Source organism: Acomys russatus, chromosome 9 (genome assembly GCF_903995435.1).
Source record: "Acomys russatus chromosome 9, mAcoRus1.1, whole genome shotgun sequence".
NCBI lineage: Eukaryota > Metazoa > Chordata > Mammalia > Rodentia > Muridae > Acomys > Acomys russatus.
This window is the reverse complement of record NC_067145.1, coordinates 6,708,161-6,718,297: the sequence shown is the minus strand read 5'-3', so window position 1 is coordinate 6,718,297 and position 10,137 is coordinate 6,708,161.

The window sequence follows — 10,137 nt, the reverse complement described above, 5'->3', positions numbered from 1 at the left end:
CTGTGTCTCAGATGTCTGCCATGGAGGCCTCTTTGGGTCCACACAAGCTTTGCTTCAAATGTAGATGGCGCATCAGGCTGTGGTCCAGCTTGAATTATCTCAGACATCCCCGTCACAGGCCTGGAGGTGGTTCCAGAGGACCACAGCCTGTCTGAGGATACTTCAGCGGTGAAGGCTCAATGGTAAGACTAACCGAGGACAGTGTCTCAATGGGAGGCCTGGAGAAACAGGTGACAAAGCAAGAAAGGGCTGTGAAAACTAGGTCACCTGATTCACTGGTATTCTAACAGCTGCTCCTAACCTTCTCAATCAGGCTTTCACTGTCTGCTCCATAACTGTAAGTCTTGACGTCCAGCCACATCAAACTCCTCATTACTGTTTATTCCTGCCATTTATTCTGGTAATTCTTAAGCCTAGATGCACATTAAAATAAAGCAAGGGGCTTCTAAAAATACCAGTGCTTTGGCACCATCTCAGAGCATTCAGTCACAATCTCCAGGACACTGGAGCCAGGAGCTTTCAAGAGTCTCCCCCAAGATGAGAGAGGGCTAGGAGTAATGACTCCATACTCCCCCCAAGCTGAGGGGAATAAACAATCATAGCATGATTTGTTGATACCACATGCCAGCCAAATATTTTTTAGTTTAGCTCACTGACCTCTCTCAGCAAAGCTGTCTCCTCCCACTTGTTTGGGGTCAGTGGGAAAGGGGTCATTAGGAAGTCTCCCAGTCTGTGCTCACTGCTTTCCTACAAAGCAATGCATAGATGCGAGCTCAGACTATCAGTTCCACAGCTGCCAGGGAGCTAGTCATTACAAACAAGGGTCCCAGAGTGTCGAGGGTTGATTGTGTGCATCCCAAAGACAAAGATGATGTGAAAATCCCCTATACCTGTGTGTATAAATTTATTTGGAAATAATGTTTTCATAGTTGACATCAACACAATCGTTGGAGTGGGCCTTAATCAAATATGACAGCGTTCTAAAAAAAAAAAAAAGAGAGATTTGGACAGACACAGGCAAAGTGCCATGTGAATATGGGTATCAGGGTGATGTTTTACAAGCCAAGAAACACCCAAGATTGCCAGCAAGTTGCCTGGTGGTGAGCAGGAGGCACAGGAAAGCTCACTTATCCCTTCAGTCCCTTAGAAACAACGGAACTTACACCTTTATTTCATAGGACATCCAGATTCTTTCTCTGTGGTACTTTGGTCTGGCAATCTTTACGTGACTAAAGCTGACATGGAAAGTTGAAGAGGAAAAAAAAAACCAGATAGGAACAAACAGCTCTCTGGTGTGTAGCACAGCAGGCTAGCTATAACTGACAGCATTTAACAGTCTATTTCAGAACAGCTGGCAGAAAATAGTTTAATGTTTCTAACATAAAGAAATGATAAATGTTTAAGGTGATAGATCGATAGATATGTCTGTTACTCAGGATATTTATACATTGTGTGCATATGTTACATTCTACTATCTCCTAAGTACATGCAACTAATACATTGCAATTAAAAATTATTTTTGAAAACCTGCAGACTCCTCAGAAGGTGCTAAACCCAAATCCAGGCTCTTGATGACCTTGGGCTTTGCCAGGCACTGTGGCACACACCTTTAATCCCAGCATTTAGGAGGCAGAGGCAGGCAGACCTTTGTGAGTTGGAGGCCAGGATGTTCTACACAGTGAATTCCAGGACAGTCAGCGCTATGGAGAGAGACCCTCTCACAAAAAAAGAAAAAAGAAAAAGAAAAGAAAAGGAAGAAGTAGGAAAGAAAGCAGAGAAGGAGACATGGACACATGCTCCCATCCTTAATTCAGAAGCTATCTCCAGTTGATAACCACTTAAAATGAAATTTTAGTTTGCTCAAGGGAGTCTCAATGGAGAAATGAGCTACTCTTAGGGGTAGGCTACATGCCTAGGAGTAGATGGCCAACAGGAAATGAACTAAAGAGCATCTTTGAAGGTTCCTTATTTCATATTGTCTTGTCAGATCTTTTTAAATTTCATTTATATTTTTTATCGGCTTTTTACCTTACAGGTCATTCGGGTGCATCTTTTGGCTTCCAGTTTCGTGTTTGTATGGGATTCCTGAGTGTGAACCAGTAGGTCTCTGTGTCTACAGCTGTTTCTTGTGCTTTTTCTTCAGCTCTTTTCTTCCTGTTTGTTTGCTTTGTCCTATACTGATGTGTTAGTTTTTGTTTTATATTATTATGTTTTATTATTGTCCCTTAGAGGCCTGTTTGTTTGCTAATGAGAGGCAGAAATGGGGTGGTGGGGAGGGGCTGGGGAATGGGCAGTGGGGAGGAGCTGGGGAGTGGGTGGGGGAGGGGCTGGGGAGTGGGTGGGGGGAGGGCTGGGGAGTGGATGGGGGCAGGAGCTGAGAGTGGGTGGGGAGAGGGGCTGGGGAGTAGGTGGGGGGAGGGGCTGGGGAGTGGGTGGGGGGAGGGGCTGGGGAGTGGGTGGTGGGCAGGGCTGAGAGTGGGTGGTGGGGAGAAACTGGGGAGTGGGCGGTGGGGAGGGGCTGGGGAGTGGGCGGTGGGGAGGGGCTGGGGAGTGGGTAGTGGGGAGGGGCTGAGGAGTGGGTGGTGGGGAGGGGCTGAGGAGTGAGTGGGGCAGAGGGGCTGGGGAGTGGGTGGGGCGGAGGGGCTGGGGAGTGGGCGGTGGGGAGGAACTGAGGAGTGGGTGGTGGTGAGGGGCTGGGGAGTGGGTGGGGCGGAGGGGCAAGGGAGTGGGTCGTGGGGAGGGGCTGGGGAGTGGGTGGGGCGGAGGGGCTGAGGAGTGGGCAGTGGGGAGGAACTGGGGACTGGGTGGGGGGCGAAGAACTGGGGAGAGGAGGAGAGGGAACTGTAATCAGGGTGTGTTACGTGAGAAAGTCTATTTTCAATAAAAGTAAACAAACCCCTGTGGATTATTATCTTATACCCAAGGAGATGGTAGTTTGATGATTTAACCAACTGCACAAGTTCACGGATGATGGATGGCCAACCTGATTCAAAGGGTACCTGGTACTTAAATTCAGATTTTTTTTTTTTTAACACTCTTGTATTTCCCATTAAATTCACTTAAATTAGTTTATTGTTAAATATTCTTGTGATAATCATTTCATACATTTTTCAGGGTGTCTCTTGTGCTTAGTGTTCAAAAAATACAGGCTTAGCTTTGATTCTTGCCTGTAAGTTAAATATCAACAACATCTGGAATCTTCCACCTCCCTCTAGAAGATGGAGTCCCAGTTCTGTATAGCTGGCTTGGGCTCTGAAAGCTCCTAGAGTTCCTAAAATATACAGGACTGCCCCGCATCCTGCTTACCTTCCCTCCAGGATTCCAGTGGGATGTTGGTACAGCTTATACAAGCAGCAAAGATGTAAGTGTACAGGTGTACATGTGTAGAAACCCAAGCCCATAGCTCAGCTTTGCATGTTGCAAGCAAATATTTGTTTAGCTTTATAAAGGAGGCTGTTGTGAGATGGGTAGGTACCATGTGGCCTCCCCTGCTGTGCTCCAACATGGCCTGGGTCCAAAGAGATCAGTTATGGTCTGGCAGTACACAGTCAAGGATTGTGCTGGAGTCAACGTCTCTTTATATCTGAGCCAACTTAAAGAGTAGCTAATGAAGGGGCCGATTTGGCCGATTTTCCGAAACGCTTGATGAGTAACCCACATTCCCCTAGTCCTTTTGAATAAAAAATACTCCTTGTACACAGTTGAGTGAATTCAGAGATTCTATAATCAATAATCCCATTGATTGAAAATACAGATGTACTAAAGCATAAGTGAAAATAACATCATCCCCCAAAAGAGGCAGTTTAACTATGTTGGTCATTTATATCTAGACATTTAAGCCCTCTCTGGATCTTTTCCTGAGAAATTTTATTTTGAGAATTAAAAAAAAAAAAAAAAAAATCAGGATCAGGAAGTTGGCATTGTCTCTAGGTTTGTAAGATTGCCATTTGCAGAAATGGCATGATCTCCAGGAGACTTTCACAAGAGCTGTTTGCTAGTATGGGACAGAAGCAGCAGAGGGGCGTGGAAGCATGCTGGTCAGCAAGCCAAAGGTGCCATCACTTTGAGTGAATTACGTGGTCCACGGAGTGACCCTGATCTGGCAAGTGCAACAAGCTCAGCATCAGAATCTGAGTAGTGGGTCTGTTTCTATGACTGATATAAGGCAAGAAGAAATGGATGTGCAAAGACCAGCTCTGAAGTAAAGTCATTTACATGGAAAAGCGTAACTTCCTGTTGATTACAGAAATCACATTATTTGATGAACAACACATTCTCAGTGAGCAATAGACAAGAAGCCAAAGTATGACTAGAGAACTTTGTGATAGACGTGTGTGTGTGTGTGTGTGTGTGTGTGTGTGTGTGTGTGTGTGTGTTGTCATCTGAATTTAGAAGCTGAGAGAAAGGACTCTGCCACCTTTCTTGGGATCCACTGAGACACGTTTTGGAAATACAAATGGGTGTAAGAGCTAATGTCAGCTACTGAGATGAAGGCCATTGCTCTAATTACGCAAACAGCAAACAAAAGAAACAACGAACGCCTTTGATGCTACTCTCTAGCATCTTCTGGTACTCTGGTAGTTGAAAAAGAAACAAGAATTTTGTGGAGTCCAAGTGCCTGCATCCTAGAATAGCGTTTTGAAGGCTGGGTCAGAGCTAAGGGATTCCTGCCCAGTTTCAGTGACCTGATGCCAGCTTCCAGCCTCTTCCCTGGGAATGTTCCGCCACAAGCAGCCCATGCTCTGATTGCTGGGAAAGCACCAGAGACACATCAGCCAGACAGGCCTATCCTACTTCTCTTTCATAAATGCTATTCAGCTTATTCCTGTTTTCCTATTAGTTTTTCTTTTCGTAGAGGACAATGTAATTATGTATACAAAAGCTTTATGTCCCCTGAAACTTTGTGCAAGACCTCCCTCAGAAATCAACCCCAGTTCTGTAGCACCATTTCTTTTAGCTTCTAAATTCAGATCGCACTAGCATCTCTCTTCTCTCCAGCCTCCAGGGTTAGGTGTTTCTTCTAGTCACTATGTTTGTGGAACTTGTTCAGTATAGTAAATCATCTGTTGAAATGCCAAGTATAACCTTGTTTTTCTATTTAGTCCCTGATGGTCACAAATGCCTGAGGACATCAGCCATATTACCAAATATGTGCTCAAAAACTATCTTGTTGGTCTCATTAATGTGACCCATAGTTTCATACTGGACCCTCTAGTACTTAATTTTCTTACTATATTATATTGACAGTGTACCTCACAACAGCAGCTTAGGGGAGAGGGTTATTTTGGCTAATAGTTGGAAATACAGTCCATCATGGTGGGGAAAGAGTAACAGCCACAGTCAGGAAAAGAGAGAGATTAAGTGCTGGTGCTCCGCTTGCTTCCTCCTTTATTTTTTATTATTTTAGTGTGTGCATACATGTGTGTGTGTGTGTGTGTGTGTGTGTGTGTGTGTGTGTGTGTGTGTGTGTGTGCATGCACAAATGTACACAGAGGCCAGAGGTATTGGACTGAGCCCCTGAGCAGTTGTGCATTGCCTAACATGAGTGCTGGGAGCAAACTTGTTCTTTGCAAGAGTATTGTGTGCTCTAACCACTGGACCATCCATCTACCTCACCTGCTCCTTATGTGGTCTAGAATCCCAGCCCATGGAATGGTGCTGTCCATCCACATTTAGGGTGGGTCTTCCCGCCTCAGTTAACACAATCTAAGAACTCCCTCACTAATGTGCTCAGGGGTTTGTCTCCTAGGTGATTCTAGATCGTGCCAGGTTGACAATATTAACCATCACAGGCTGACCTGCTCAATGCCGCATCACTCGCTGAGAAATGGAGGTTGACTCCTATACATGGAAGCCAAGTCAGTGTGATCCAGGCTTCAGGGAAGCCAGAAGCAGAAATACCTTTGACCCTTAGGCTCCTCATTTCCCAACATGAATGTGCAACGTCAGCCTCCTAGTCACAATGAAGGGGAGATGAATTTTGTCAAAGATCTTCCTAGTCTACAGCAAGATCCAGAAAGATCTAAGCTTATTCTGCAAGATGAAAAAATCTGGTGTCATCAGAAGTCTTGTATTTACCAGGGTTCTCCAGTGAAACAGACACAGAGTAAGACAGACACACACACACACACACACACACACACACACACACACACACACAGAATACAAATGTACCTATACAATATACACATTGTATGTGTGTGGATATATTTGCTCCTCTGTGAGTGTGGAGAGAGCGAGGGGGAGAGGGAAGAAAGAAGGAGAGAGACATAGAGATTGACTGATTTTGAGGAATTAGGCAGGTACTGTAGAGGGATAGGACTACTAGTATATACATATAAACATATATGTACACACACACATATATATACATGAATGTTTGTGTATTATAAAAATGATTTCATGGGCTAGGAAGATGGCTCAGTGTGTATACTCCGTGCCACGTAAGCATGAGAACTTGATTCAGCCCCTCAAACCTATGTGGAAAAAGCTTAAGTGTCATGGTGCACGCTTGTAACACGAGCACTGGGGAGATGGAGACAGATGAATCCTTAGGGATCCTTGGTCACCTGGATTAGTCAAAGCAGTGAGCCCTGTATGGTGCTATCTCATAAAACAAGGTGTAAAGAGACTGTGGTAGAACACCAGAAGTTGACCTCTGGCTTTCATGTGCACATACGCATATGTGTATATGTGCATACATACAAGTGCATGGGGGGGGAGAAAGAGGGGGGGCTACTACATTGATTTACCTCAGCACCTACACACCAGAAAGACTCAGAAGTTCAGCCCACAAAATATTCAGCACTCTCCATCTGGAGCTGAAGCCCTGGAAGATTCCTGGGGAGTAACTGGTCTTCAGCCCACATTAGGAGGCTAAGCAGCTGGAGCCTGATGGCAGTGGAGGATGGCAACAGCAGTAGCAGCAAAGATAGACGTTCACCAACAAGAAGCAGAGGCAGGCAGCAGGCTGGCAGCAGGCAGCAGGCTGGCAGACAGCAGGCAGGCAGGCAGCAGGCAACAGGCAGGCAGAGAGCAGGCAGCAGGCAACAGGCAGGCAGGCAGGCAGACAGCAGGCAACAGGCAGGCAGAGAGCAGGCAGCAGGCAGACAGGCAGGCAGGCAGGCAGACAGCAGGCAGGCAGGCAACAGGCAGGCAGCAGGCAGGCAGGCAGGCAGGCAGACAGCAGGCAGGCAGGCAACAGGCAGGCAGCAGGCAGGCAGGCAGGCAGGAGGCAGCAGGCAACAGGCAGGCAGAGAGCAGGCAGCAGGCAGACAGGCAGGCAGGCAGCATGGCTTTTTAGAGCTCTTTGTATTGGGCCCACTCATTGCAGAGTGACACAGGCTCTGGAGAAGAGTCTCTCCCTTAGTCAATCCTGGAAATGGCATCACGGAGCTGACAATCATTAAGTTGACCGTGAAGGCTGTTGGATCTGATGCTAGGAAACATGAATTGTGCTATTGAGTTTGTAGGATGTCTTCAGGCTGTTTTGGGGACCTCTGCCTTCCTCCTAATGCTTTCATTTGATTACATGAATCCATCCTGGTTTCATTTCTGTTACCATGATGGAAACATAGGGATGGAAGCAACTTGGGGGAGAAAAGGGTTAATCTGGCTTACAGTTCCAGGGAGTCATTACTGCCAGGATGTCAAGGAACTGTAAGCACCAGATCTGCAGAGTAGAGAGAAAAGAATGTGCCCATGCTGTAAGCAAGCTGCTACTCAGCTAGTCCTTTGCTATCTCTTACAGTCCAGGGCTCAAAACCAGGGAATGTCGCCACCCACAGTGGGCCGGTGTCCTTCTCCACCAATCAACAATCAGAACAGTCTCCCACAGACTAGACACGCCCATAGGCCAATCTGATGGAGGCAAGTCCTCATTACTAGGTGATTCTAGGCCATGGAAACTGGAAATTTAAAACTAACCTATAGGCAGGAGCAGTGGTACATGCCTCTAATCCGATACTCGGGGAGGCAGACGCAGGCAGATCTCTGTGAGTTCAAGACCAGCCTGATCTACAAAATGAGTCCAAGACAGCCAAGGCTACACAGAAAAACCCTGTCTTTAAAAAACATAATAATAATAATAATAATAATAATAATAATAATAATAATAATAATAGTAGTAGTAGTAGTAGTAGTAATAATAATAATAATAATAATAATAATAATAATAATAATAATAATGAAAACTAACCATCACACAGACTTACTACATTATGAAGATGTCTTAGTTTCTTTTCTATTGCTGTGGGGAAACACTGTGGCTATTGCAACTTGGATCTATGATTGCGAAGTGCTAAGAGTTTATGGATGGCTGAGCAAAGGCATGATGGTAGGTGGCTAGAGTAGCAGCTGAGAAGCCACATCTTGGTCTACAGACAGGAGGCAGAGAGCACACTGGGAATATAACATAAGCTTTTTGAAACATCAAAGGCCATCCCTAGAAATTCATCTTCTTGAATGAGGCCACACCTCCTAATCCTTCTCAAACAGTTCCACCAGCTGGGGGCCAGTATTCTGCTCATGTGTTTTACGTGCCTATGGCAGCCATTCTTATTCAAACCATTACAGAAGGATAATGTAATTTATCCAAAGGCTAATAGTTTAAATGTCTGTCAAATTGAAAAAAAAAAAAAAAGAACTTCACAGCAACATCTAGATTGGTGTGTGACCAAACAACAACCAGGCACTATAATCTAGGCAATTTGATGAATGAAATTTATATTTTAAGAACTAAATCAAGTGCTGGGAAGATGGCTTAGCTGCACAAGCTCAAACATCCTTGGAGTTTCAAATACATCTTTTTTAAAAATATTTTTTATTAATTTATTCATATTACATCTCAATGGTTATCCCATCCCTTGTATCCTCCCATTCCTCCCTCCCTCCCATTTTCTCCTTACTCCCCTCCCCTATGACTGTTCCTGAGGGGGACCTCCTCCCCCTGTATATGCTCATAGGGTATCAAGTCTCTTCTTGGTAACTTGCTATCCTTCCTCTGAGTGCCACCAGGCCTCCCCATCCAGGGGACATGGTCAAATATGGGGCACCAGAGTTCGTGTGAAAGTCAGTCCCCACTCTCCACTCAACTGTGGAGAATGCCCTGTCCATTAGCTAGATCTGGGTAGGGGTTCGAAGTTTACTGCATGTATTGATTGTCCTTGGCTGGTGCCATAGTTTGAGCAGGACCCCTGGGCCCTGATCTGCCTGTCATAATGTTCTTCTTGTAGGTTTCTAGGACCCTCTGGATCCTTCTATTTCCCCGTTCTCCCATGCTTCTCTCACCTAGAGTCCCAATAGGATGTCCTCCCCTCTGTCCCACTTTCCTGGTAAGTGAAGGCTTTCATGGGACATGTCTCTTGGGCTAGTGTCCAGATATAAGTGAGTATATACCATTTGACTCTTCCTGCTTCTGGGTTAACTCACTCATGATCATTTCTAGTTCAATCCATTTGTCCACAAATTTTGGGAATTCCTTGTTTTTAATAGCTGAGTAGTATTCCATAGTGTAAATTTACTACAGTTTCTTTATCCATTCTTCAACTGAGGGACACTTAGGCTGTTTCCATGTTCTGTCTATTATGAATAAGTTCAAAGATATCTTTACCACAGTTAGGAAGTTCCCTCTGTTTCCCATCTTAATGTGTTCCTATCTACTGATCACTGTCTCATTGACAAAACACATTTCACTCATTTGTGTTTTCTTACAGTTTCCAATGTATTCTGTTGATGTTAAGATATATTTGCAAGCTGTTCATTTACCACTTAGCATCTTTTACATGTCATATAAAATTTATTTGGGCCCTGGCAACTACTATTCTTTTCCTTTCTTGTAGAAAAATAGCTCTTGTTTTTCTGAGGTCATAAGTCTAAGTCATAATGTCTGGGGTACACTCCAGTACAGCGAGTCCATGGAGTGCGTTTGAGATGAACTTCCCATGCCTAGATTTGAATATATAAAGAGAGGTGTACCTTTCCTGTCTGTTTCTCCACTAAATGCTATCATGTTTACCTGTAAAGTGGGACATTACAGAAACCTACAGGATTGCAGAACAAAATGATGGAAGGTGCTTTACCTGTTGGCATCTATAAGCTGCTGAACTAGCTGGTCCTAAAGCCATGCAGTTGTCTTCT